The sequence below is a fragment of the Carassius gibelio genome, chromosome B10 (assembly GCF_023724105.1).
Source record: "Carassius gibelio isolate Cgi1373 ecotype wild population from Czech Republic chromosome B10, carGib1.2-hapl.c, whole genome shotgun sequence".
NCBI lineage: Eukaryota > Metazoa > Chordata > Actinopteri > Cypriniformes > Cyprinidae > Carassius > Carassius gibelio.
Genome location: NC_068405.1, coordinates 2,955,319 through 2,968,075, shown reverse-complemented (window position 1 = coordinate 2,968,075; position 12,757 = coordinate 2,955,319).

The following is a 12,757-nucleotide window of genomic DNA, read 5'->3' as shown; positions in this document are numbered from 1 at the left end:
TCTGAGGTGAAGAGTGAGTGGGGCAGGAACAGTGTTCTATAGATCTCTGAAGACCAGTGTTGGGCAGTAACTAAGTTACTGTTACATTACTTTTTTTCCAGTAACTAGTAGTGTAACTACTTACTAATAATGTTTTGTAATAGTTACCATCCATAAAACAGCTTAGTTACTTTTGATGCCTCAATGCCGTTGATTTAAAATCCAACAATCAAATAATTCCTATCTTTATTTTCATAATTTTCATGACTCACACATGCATGTAATGTCCCCAGTGCAGCAGGTGAGCTTGGAGTATGGAAAAGTTTACATTTAGCAGATATATATATATATTGCATTAAAATTATTTTGTAAGGAAAAAATATGTGGCTTTATTTTACTCTGGCATTACATCCCACCAACATCCCTCTGATCAGCATGTGGAGCGTTATATTTCTATAATTAAAAATCTTTTGGAAAAATAAACAGTTTCTTATAAACTTATGTGATTTGATAAAACACATAAACTATAATCGTATATGTATAGGTAACAGAAAAAATACAATTAGCTTCCAGATGTACATGACAATTAATGAGATTAATACAACACTTCTATTTGAATGTCACTATCAATCACTATTGTGTGTTTTTAATAACTTCTGACTGTGATCCAGTGTGGATTTTGGTCAAATGATAAGGCAGAAAAATGTTGTTAGCAACATTCTAGAAGAATTTTATGGGGGAAAAAGTAATGTAACTAATTACTGTTACCAGAAAGTAATAAATAACAATATTACTAGTGAAATGTATGCTGCACATTGCTTTACATGGAAACCATTCACATGAATGTAAAAAAAACAAAGATAAAAAATAAAAATAAAATCATGCTCATTCATTATTTAGCTTGTTTTTTTACCACAAACTCGACGACCGATGCTGCTAAGTAATGTATCAGCATAACATTGTAATAAACTGACTGACAATATTTTTAAACCCAGTAACACAAAATCTACACACATGAATATATAAAATGATCATGTTCTTTCATAACTTCGCTTGCAAATCATCCTTTGATGATTTAACGTTAATAGTAAATAAAATCTGACGGGGTAAAGTTTGCTTATAATCAATAACTAACGTTACATCGCTCAACAAGTAATGGGGTTTAATTATAAAGCATTAATCACAAGCTTTAAAGTATTATACACACATGAAACATGAAGTAACTTACCTTTGATAGATGTGCTGATTAAAACGAGCGAGGCAGATCTTTGTATTTCACTCTCCGAGGCGGAATGAAAATGGCGATTTCAAACTCCGCGCTTGTGCACAAACACAGAAGAGCGCCACGAGAGCGCCAGCGGCCGAAAGTATATTACATCCGTAGTGGTTTAGCACTACCATTGAGAATGAATGGGAAACGGTTTAGGGCCGTTTAGCTAAACAATTCAAGGCCGCGGCGCGGGAGACCCGGGTCCGATTCCCGGCCAATGCAGCAGAGGTTGCCTTTTAACGCCATGTTAGTCGTTCTTCATAAGCGGCAGCTGTCCCGAGAGCCATGAGCACAGAGCAGCTTCACTCACTGGTGGTTGAGTGGCAGAGTTGTTTCCCGCGCAGGGGACCCAGGTTCGATTCCCAGCGAAAGCAAAGCAGTGTATCTTGCTACTTTAGAAGTGGGCAACTTATCAGTGTTTTACAGGGAACTAGTGGAAGCACTCTAGACCAGGCTTTTAGGGTTAGGATTAGAAAAAATCCAAGAGCTGAAGCACAGTCCAGCTCTGGTAATGCGCAGTCCTTCAATACTCCTTCTGGCCGCTCTCCCGACTCAGCCGAGGCCTGCCCCCACGGCCTAGGCCCATCGCTGCACCACCAATATATTTGGTCTTTTTATCGTTGAACCACAGATAGTGAGATTTTTAAACGTATGAATGAGTATTGTTTTTTAATAATATTAGTGCTATTTATTTAGGTTTTTATATTATTTATTAATACTTATGAGTAATACTTCTCCATGTAATTTATTAGGGGTAGAACGGGTAGGGTTAGGATGGGTGGGGTCAAATGATGTGTCGGGTGGTGGAAAGGGTAGGTTTCGGGACGGTGGGGTTAGGGTTAGGGTTAGGATTAGAAAAAATCCAAGAGCTGAAGCACAGTCCAGCTCTGGTAATGCGCAGTCCTTCAATACTCCTTCTGGCCGCTCTCCCGACTCAGCCGAGGCCTGCCCCCACGGCCTAGGCCCATCGCTGCACCACCAATATATTTGGTCTTTTTATCGTTGAACCACAGATAGTGAGATTTCTAAACGTATGAATGAGTATTGTTTTTTAATAATAGTAGTGCTATTTATTAAGGTTTTTATATTATTTATTAATACTTATGAGTAATACTTCTACATGTAATTTATTAGGGGTAGAACGGGTAGGGTTAGGATGGGTGGGGTCAAATGATACGTCGGGGGGTGGAAAGGGTAGGTTTCGGGACGGTGGGGTTGTTCTCCATGTAATTTATTAGGGGTAGAATGGGTAGGGTTAGGATGGATGGGGTAAAATGATACGTCGGGGGTTGGAAAGGGTAGGGTTAGGGACGGTGGGGTTGTGTCCGTAAGTGGTGAAATGGGTAGGTTTTAGGTATGGTAGGGGTCAGTCAGTCCAGGGTCCCTTATGTGGGTCTGTGACGGGTAAGGTTAGTGGATGTTTTGTTGTTCCCCTCAGTGAATATAATGTTGCTTTACCAATAATAATAAATAATCTCACTATCTTAGAAGTCAAGAATCCAAGTCTCCTCAATGGCTCTCACCCATTTCTCAGGCCTCATTCAATCCTCTTGGATACAGAGTGTTGAGTCTGTTTATCCAAAGTCTTTCTGTTCTTAGTCTGTCCCTTAGACACCACAAAGGGTTAGTTTGAAGTATAGTAGCTCTAAGAGAGGGGAGGCCATGTAATAGGAAATGTTGGATTAAAAACCTGCGCTTGTGGATTTTATGGATGATGTTGTGAGTGTGCTGGTATATTCTTGTTCTCACCTCATTTTTAGTTTGTCCGACATACTGTTTGTTGCACTTTGTGCAGAAAATCAAGTAGACACAATTAGTGGTGTCTGGAGAGAGAGTTCTGTTGACTTGATAAATTTGCTTCGTGGTTAAATTTTTTATCCATTTCAGAGCCAGATAGTACTTGCACGGTCTTTGTTTCCCAGTTGTTCTTTTACTTTTAACTTTACTGTGCACTAGAACATCTAATAGGTTTTTATTCCTTCTGTAGGCCGCGATTGGTTTATGTCTTTGTAAAATCTCTGTGTCTTCTAAAAATTTGGAGAAATTCTGTTTAGCAGTCGAATTAAGTTGTTTGCTCTGAAATTAATAAAAAGCCACCAAGGGAAGTATTTTAGTTTCACCCGTTTGAGTTGGCGCTTTGGGGTCACTTATGGATTTAAGGAAGTTTCTGAGGACGGATCTTAAAAAACTTCTACCGTATCCTCTATCTTTCAATGCACCGAAGAGTGTTTTTGTAGCTTTTATGAATTCCTCTTCCTCCGAGCAAATTCGATGGAATCTTAAAAGCTGGGATTTCAGTATCCCTTTAAAAGTATGCCCGGGATGAAAACTGTTTTTGTGTAGAAGACAGTGAGTGTCTGTTTCCTTAAAGTAAACACGGTAGTCCAGTTTGTTTTTCTCCTCAAATTTAGTGCCTTTATAAGTGACCACATCCAAAAAGTTAACTTCTTTACTGTCCAATTCATACTTAACTGTAATTGATTTCTGATGTGTGTTCAGATGCTCAATAAATTTAATAAACTCCTCCCTCGAATGCTCCCAGACACCCCAAATGTCGTCCAAAAATCGGTAATAGGCAAACGGTTTCAAAATGGCCGTCGCCAGCGCGGTCTCTTCCCAGTGCGCCATGAAAATGTTGGCGTACGAGGGTGCGAATTTCTTACCCATGGCAGTACCCTTGGTTTGGAGGAAGAATTTCGAATCAAACTCAAAGTCATTTTTGGTCAAATTAATCTCCAGTAGTTTCAAGATATACTCATCGGGTCTACTGCCATTGGGAAATTTACTCATGCACCCTCGTACGGCTGACAATCCTGCCTCCGTCTCGATGTTCGTGTAGAGACTGTCGACATCGATTGTGAAGAGCAGGGCGTAGGTGGGAATCCTCAGGTCTTTAGTCTTCTCAATGAAGTCGTACGTGTCTCTCAAATAGCTTGGATGCTTTTGTGAAATAGAGTTCAAGTGGTACTCTATGAATTCTGCGGTGTTGTACGTTTCGCTATTGCAATCCGATACAATGGGCCTGCCGGGTGGTATTTTACCCGGCAGGCTCCATTTTTTTCTTTCTTTGTGGATCTTTGGTAAAAGATAAAACCTGCGTTCCCTTGGCACGGCAGGGCCTGAAAGGTATTCCCACTGTTTTCTATTAATGATCCTTCTATCGTGCATCTCCTCAAGTATCTCTCCCACCTCAAGTTTGGTTTGTGGGTAGATAGGTTTATCGAGAGGAGAATAATGATCCGTGTTCTCTAGCTGCTTCATTCCCTCCCACAAATAGTCTTTTTTATCTAAAAGCACAACAGCGTTGCCTTTGTCGGCTTGCTTGATGACGATGTCTGTATTGTTTTTAAGGAGACTGAGGGCACTTTCTTCTTCTCGGGTCAGATTGGGTTCCTCTCTCCAGTTCCAGTGCAGATGTCGAAACGCCTGTAGGTCGGCGTCGATGATCTTATGGACCTGCGTGGGAAGTCTGGAGAGAGGAGGTGTCCAGTCCGATCCGAGGGTGAAGGGGGTCTTTTCTTTCTTCTTTTTCTTTTTCTCAAAGAAGGCCTCTAATTTGATCCTCCTGTGGTATTTTTGTAAATCTTTTAGTAACTCGATCTTCAACGTTTTCAAATTTCTAGGTGCCGGTACGAATGACAGACCTTTCAGTAAGAGTGATTCTTGTGTTTTTGTGAGATGGAATGAAGCAGTCAGATTCACTATGAGTTTCTCGGTGCTGTTTATTTGCCTGATGGACCTGGCCAGTTTAACTGGTGCGCCCAGTGTTCCAGAATGGCCTTGGCCGTCTCTGTGGTCCAGTGGATTAAATCCTGCCCCACTTTGAACCTGTCCTGTGGTAATTGTTCTAGGTACATTAAAGTTTGTCTTATGTACTCGTTTATTCCATCCAGGTGCGCTCTTTCTTCCCACACCAGTAGTTCTGAGTAATTGATGATCGGGAAATACAGCCGAGCGCTAGGCAATCTGTTTCTCGCCATCTTATACGTTCGCTGTATTTCCTTGGTGGTAGCCTGTAAGCACCTTTGTGTTCTGTTGTTTATACTGAAGGAGAATATGACCATCTCAGGCTGTACTGTTACGGTGGCCTTCTCGATCAGGTTGCCCGCATGCTGAAACTTAGCTCCTGGGAAGCTGTCTATCTGTAGGTTTGCATGACTGAAATTTCTAATTTTAGAAACATTGGAGTCCCCTATTATTACATACTTTTTTTGGAGGGTTAGACTCCAATCTTGGTTTTTCCTGTTTGTGTTTATGTGTCTATTCGTTGTGTTCACAGGCTCGGATCTCTCCTGTTCCTCAGGAAGGGCTTGATTCAGCATGCGGCTACCCCGATTTTCTCCTTCTGAGTCGGTGTCACTCCCTTCCTCTATCACTCTCCGTCCCTCTTTTAAAAACAGCGAGAGTGCCGAGCACGGGGCCAAGGCCCCTTCAGACTCCTCCGAGTCTTCGGAAAAGAGGAAAGGTGAAGCCATGAGCCTGGTGAGAGACGGTTTTGAGATCGGCGGTCGGTCATCTGTGTGCTTTCTCTTCTGGACGTGTTTCTGGGGGGTTATATTATCATCTATCACGACCGCATCCTCTTTTTGATTCAAAACTCTTTCTAGTGTCTCTATATTAGGGTTGACTGCCCCTGTCTGATCCCTTTCCTCAACCACCCTCTCTCTCTCGGGTTCATTCGATTTTTCTAAATCCACCAATACCTGAGTAATACCCCTTCTGAGGGTTCTCTGCTCCAGGGGCTCTTGGCGTCTGGCGGGTGTGGACGTAGGTGTAAGTGGTCGAGGCTCTTCGGGAGGGTTCTCATCCGCATCAAACGACCAATCCCCCCTGCGTGAGGGGTCTGGTACGTTCAGCGGTGAGGTCTGTGCGTCCACAGTAATCCTCTCCCGTCTTGTTGTCTGTTGTACTACTGTCTCCGTTTGTCTATTAGTGCCCGTGTGTGTCTGTGCTTCAGTGTTCATTTGTACAACATAGAGGGCCTCCACTTTTTCAAGCACCTCTTCGTTCAGTCTCTCACGGAAGTTTTTTCTCGCCCAGTTTGAAGCCACCTCAAATGCTTGTCTCCAATCCGCTTGATTGGTTCTTTCTTTTAATTCTGATAGGACTTCATGTGCGTGGGCCTCGTAGTGTTCCTCTAAAATAAGCTGGGTATTATGTAGCCAGTTTCTGGCGTTACCCTCTAACAGCTCCTCTGTTTTTTTAGAAGGGGCAGCTGGTTTAATGGTATCAATCAGAAACTGTGCCATTTTTCGGAACCCAGTAGGTGTGTTATCTTTGATTTTGGTCGTTACATTATGCAAATGGTGCACAGCCCGTATCAGCTCATACATTAGTTTCATGGTGAGCTTTAACCTGGGCGAAGGAGGTATATAATCAGGGTTTCTATCTGTATTAGATTCTTTTTGTCGCTCTCTCCCCCTGTTGTTGTTTCTGGGGAGGAAACGGTTCCCTCTATCCCTTTGTGTGTCGTATGTGTTGTGTGAGTCTTTGTTATGAACAATTCTAGCCGTGGGTCGAGCAGAGTTATAGTAGACCTCACGTCTTGCTCTGTTTGGTCTGGAGTCTAATGGTTCAGAGTCATGATCATCGTACTCTGTGTACCGTTCTAGTCTAAATCTGTCCCCAGTGCAGTGTTGGTCATTTCTGTTTGTATATCGATAGAACCTGTCGGTATCCACATTGTATCTCTGCTGGTTGTTAAATCTGTTGAGATTACTAGTAAGATTCTCAGAGATATTTCTGTCGAATCTGGATGAAACTCTCTCATGTTGTGGGTACTCGGGTTCTATCAAAATGCCGACACTGTTTTTGTTTTTATTTTTGTTACGACCCTTTCTGTATTTTTTGGTATTGTTTTTATTTTTTGTCTGATTCAGTTGAAGCACCAACTGATCCGGTCTCCTCAGCATTGTGTCTCTTTCATCAAACTGATCGTAGATCCTATCTCTATAATCGTCTTCAGGAATGATCTGTAATGATTCTCGTTGTCTGATATTTGTTCTATTTGCATTATTATATCTGAGGTCACGGTTGGCGTTTATAGGGTCGAGTTTAGTGTGTCTGTTGTCACGTCCGGTGTAAGTTTTGTCATATTCAGTAGATTTGTCATATCTGGTGTTTATTTCTTTTTGAACAAAGTCAAAGATTGTAGGCAGGCGGCGTCCGCCCCTGCCCGTGTTTCTAGACCCCCTGTGTGTTAGGGTGGCTTGTGTGCGTGCGTCGAAGAGAGCGCTCCCATTCCATCCACGACGGGTGTTCTGCTGGAAATCCCTATATCTAGGGTCCATATTCTCCCACCGTCTTGGATATTGGGGACGGTTCTCTCTTTGTTGTGCTACATATGATTTAGAGTAAAACTCCCTTCCCCTAAAAGCTGGAGGATTATTTAAGTAAATGCGTGTGCGAGGTGTTTCGCCCCTCTGTCTGCATTCCTGATAATCATACATCTCTGCTTTGTAAGAGGTAGGAAGTCAGTAAGAAATGAGAAATATATATAAAAAAACAAAAAAAAACAAAGTGTCTTTTTCAAATGAAATTGTAAGATGACAGAAGTTGAAAGAAAAAGGAATTCCTCTATTTGAAACAGACGCTTTTTCTGTGCCTCTGCGACGTTTCGAAGTGTGATCACTTCTTCTTCAGGCTAGCTACAGTAAAAAGCGTCGTAGAGTATCTTTATCTATAGATTTGCAACCATAAACACGAGAGTCAGATGTTGACGGCTCGAGCGATTCGGAACGAATGGCTGTGAGCTCGCCCCCGCTACAATATATCGTCTGCAGCGACGTCATCTTCCTGAGACTCCTCCCCTCGCCGGTTTTTCACAAAAACCTGAATAAATATATGTTTATGAATATGAATTTCGCCAATAAAGGTATCAAAAAATTCCTTTATTCATTCTGCATCACATCATGTGTTTTTTATGATTTTAGAACGCTGCCCTCGATCGCGATCCCGAAAAATATGAATTAATATATGTTTATGAATATGAATTTCGCCAATAAAGGTATCAAAAATCCCTTTATTCATTTTGCATCACATCATGTGTTTTTTATGTTTTTAGAACGCTGCACTCGATCGCGATACCGGAAATACTGTTTCTCCCTATGTTAAACTGTAGTACACTAGACTGGAACATTGTATGGATACTTTATATAATTTCCAGTTGTTTTATCCTCAAATGTGAGTCGATTGAAAGATTGTATTCAACTGTAAACATACTGTTTTCTGCCCTTGGGCTCTGTTTTTCTTATATCATCATGCTCTTTTGGTGGTGTACATGTCCAAATTTGTAAACAAATCTCTGTTTTGGTTATTTGAGAATTGTCTTAGCTTTGTATCGTATGGCAATCACATAAAAATGTTTGTTTGGGGTGTATTTTTAATAAAATGCATTGTTAAATCATGGAGATCTGTCTTTATTGATATTAATTTGGAACCACATTAATACGTATGAGTAATTAAGTTGTTGGATTGTGTTCCAGGTGTGTCCAATTACTTCAATTTCAATTGAATTAATTGGTTGTCTGTATATATAGCTGTCTTAATTTCCTGTGATCCACCGTTTTGAGGCCTAGTCTTTCAGGTCCACCATCTTGTAGCATGACGTTCCAGTGATTGCATCTAGGGAGGTTTATGTTTTTATTCTAGTTGTATTATATGAATTATTATATGAATTATTAGATGTTTTTGTGAAACTCAAGCTTATTGTGTGTTCAGTTGCCATTGTTATGAAAAGATCCTTTAGTTGTTATTAGGAATTCATAAAACAGTATGTCGTGAGATTACTTCCTTCCTGTAAGTGTCCTTGTTCTGTTATATCTCCAATGAATCTCTTTAAGAACTTATCCATGAATTTTCATGAGTGTTTTGAAATGTGAGAATGGGTCCAGGCCGTGGGGCCTACCCCGGACCAAGACAAGAGAGTCCAGAGGCGAGGCACGGGCTTGGTTAGGATTAGAAAAAATCCAAGAGCTGAAGCACAGTCCAGCTCTGGTAATGCGCAGTCCTTCAATACTCCTTCTGGCCGCTCTCCCGACTCAGCCGAGGCCTGCCCCCACGGCCTAGGCCCATCGCTGCACCACCAATATATTTGGTCTTTTTATCGTTGAACCACAGATAGTGAGATTTCTAAACGTATGAATGAGTATTGTTTTTTAATAATAGTAGTGCTATTTATTAAGGTTTTTATATTATTTATTAATACTTATGAGTAATACTTCTCCATGTAATTTATTAGGGGTAGAACGGGTAGGGTTAGGATGGATGGGGTAAAATGATACGTCGGGGGTTGGAAAGGGTAGGGTTAGGGACGGTGGGGTTGTGTCCGTAAGTGGTGAAATGGGTAGGTTTTAGGTATGGTAGGGGTCAGTCAGTCCAGGGTCCCTTATGTGGGTCTGTGACGGGTAAGGTTAGTGGATGTTTTGTTGTTCCCCTCAGTGAATATAATGTTGCTTTACCAATAATAATAAATAATCTCACTATCTTAGAAGTCAAGAATCCAAGTCTCCTCAATGGCTCTCACCCATTTCTCAGGCCTCATTCAATCCTCTTGGATACAGAGTGTTGAGTCTGTTTATCCAAAGTCTTTCTGTTCTTAGTCTGTCCCTTAGACACCACAAAGGGTTAGTTTGAAGTATAGTAGCTCTAAGAGAGGGGAGGCCACATGGCCGCGGGAAGTGGGGGTGCTGGGGGTGCTGCAGCACCCCCTAGTGACGAGAGGGAGATTAAAAAAATGTAGGCCTATTAAAATATTTTGCACAATTTATAAATTCCTTATGAATATTTTAGAAAATGATTTTGACACACGTAGGCTATTACGTATATATTTTGGATTTTAATTTCATATTTTGAGGCCTAATCAACACAGGTTCGGAAGTTACGTTGTCAACGTCAGGCAGGCAGGTTTGGTCGCCGAATAACGAGGTTTCCCGCTCGTTCCATGCAGAATACATCCATCTTTATATAATACAGCGCACCTCGACATTTGGACACCTGTAACCAGGGCACCCCGCCTGCATGTAGCTTAGGTAAGAGCATTGTGCTGCCGCGCTTGTAACATTTATTTTTTTTGGCAACAAGTGTGGGATCAGCTTTGACTAGCGAAGCAATTGTAAGTAGTACACTATAGTATTTTTGTAAGGTGGTGGGGATGGAGATGGAGAGTATTATTTCGTTCGTGTGTTCTTTGCGTAATGGTTGTGGAGAACTGTTAAATAACGTTTAAATAGTCTGAGATTATTTCCTTTTTGTTTGTGTAAAAAGGTTGGAGATGGAGACAGAAAGCTTTATACTGTGCGTGTGTTCTTTGCGTAATGGATGTGGAGAACTGTTCAATAAACAAATTGCTTAAATAGTCAGAGATTATTTCCTTGTGGTGTGCGTAAAAAGATTTTGGAGTTAATAGAGTTGCGTGTGACATAAACGTGCAGTGACTCAAGCCAGCTGACCAAATCGATTGCATTGTTTTAGCGTTATTGTGAAGTTTGATTAATATTATAGTTTGTTGTAATATTATTTGTTGTATCTAAATAAGTTGCATGTATGTATAGGCTATCTGAAATTGTAATGAAAGTAATTATTTCGTTTTCTTTCGATTATTAAACTATTATTTCTGATTCTGCTTCAGATTAATAACGCATTGCGCATATCTGAGAACTGATGTCTGTGTGTTTCAGACCCTGGCTGGCTGTGCACTGAAGTGTATATGACAATAAAGTAGTAAATCTCAATGTATTTATTTTTAAAATGTATTTTAAATAGGCCTATAGGCTCATAGGTTTTTTGTCAAAAAAAAAAAAAAAAATCACAGCACCCCCTGTTCAAAATTACTTCCCGCGGCCCTGGGAGGCCATGTAATAGGAAATGTTGGATTAAAAACCTGCGCTTGTGGATTTTATGGATGATGTTGTGAGTGTGCTGGTATATTCTTGTTCTCACCTCATTTTTAGTTTGTCCGACATACTGTTTGTTGCACTTTGTGCAGAAAATCAAGTAGACACAATTAGTGGTGTCTGGAGAGAGAGTTCTGTTGACTTGATAAATTTGCTTCGTGGTTAAATTTTTTATCCATTTCAGAGCCAGATAGTACTTGCACGGTCTTTGTTTCCCAGTTGTTCTTTTACTTTTAACTTTACTGTGCACTAGAACATCTAATAGGTTTTTATTCCTTCTGTAGGCCGCGATTGGTTTATGTCTTTGTAAAATCTCTGTGTCTTCTAAAAATTTGGAGAAATTCTGTTTAGCAGTCGAATTAAGTTGTTTGCTCTGAAATGAATAAAAAGCCACCAAGGGAAGTATTTTAGTTTCACCCGTTTGAGTTGGCGCTTTGGGGTCACTTATGGATTTAAGGAAGTTTCTGAGGACGGATCTTAAAAAACTTCTACCGTATCCTCTATCTTTCAATGCACCGAAGAGTGTTTTTGTAGCTTTTATGAATTCCTCTTCCTCCGAGCAAATTCGATGGAATCTTAAAAGCTGGGATTTCAGTATCCCTTTAAAAGTATGCCCGGGATGAAAACTGTTTTTGTGTAGAAGACAGTGAGTGTCTGTTTCCTTAAAGTAAACACGGTAGTCCAGTTTGTTTTTCTCCTCAAATTTAGTGCCTTTATAAGTGACCACATCCAAAAAGTTAACTTCTTTACTGTCCAATTCATACTTAACTGTAATTGATTTCTGATGTGTGTTCAGATGCTCAATAAATTTAATAAACTCCTCCCTCGAATGCTCCCAGACACCCCAAATGTCGTCCAAAAATCGGTAATAGGCAAACGGTTTCAAAATGGCCGTCGCCAGCGCGGTCTCTTCCCAGTGCGCCATGAAAATGTTGGCGTACGAGGGTGCGAATTTCTTACCCATGGCAGTACCCTTGGTTTGGAGGAAGAATTTCGAATCAAACTCAAAGTCATTTTTGGTCAAATTAATCTCCAGTAGTTTCAAGATATACTCATCGGGTCTACTGCCATTGGGAAATTTACTCATGCACCCTCGTACGGCTGACAATCCTGCCTCCGTCTCGATGTTCGTGTAGAGACTGTCGACATCGATTGTGAAGAGCAGGGCGTAGGTGGGAATCCTCAGGTCTTTAGTCTTCTCAATGAAGTCGTACGTGTCTCTCAAATAGCTTGGATGCTTTTGTGAAATAGGGTTCAAGTGGTACTCTATGAATTCTGCGGTGTTGTACGTTTCGCTATTGCAATCCGATACAATGGGCCTGCCGGGTGGTATTTTACCCGGCAGGCTCCATTTTTTTCTTTCTTTGTGGATCTTTGGTAAAAGATAAAACCTGCGTTCCCTTGGCACGGCAGGGCCTGAAAGGTATTCCCACTGTTTTCTATTAATGATCCTTCTATCGTGCATCTCCTCAAGTATCTCTCCCACCTCAAGTTTGGTTTGTGGGTAGATAGGTTTATCGAGAGGAGAATAATGATCCGTGTTCTCTAGCTGCTTCATTCCCTCCCACAAATAGTCTTTTTTATCTAAAAGCACAACAGCGTTGCCTTTGTCGGC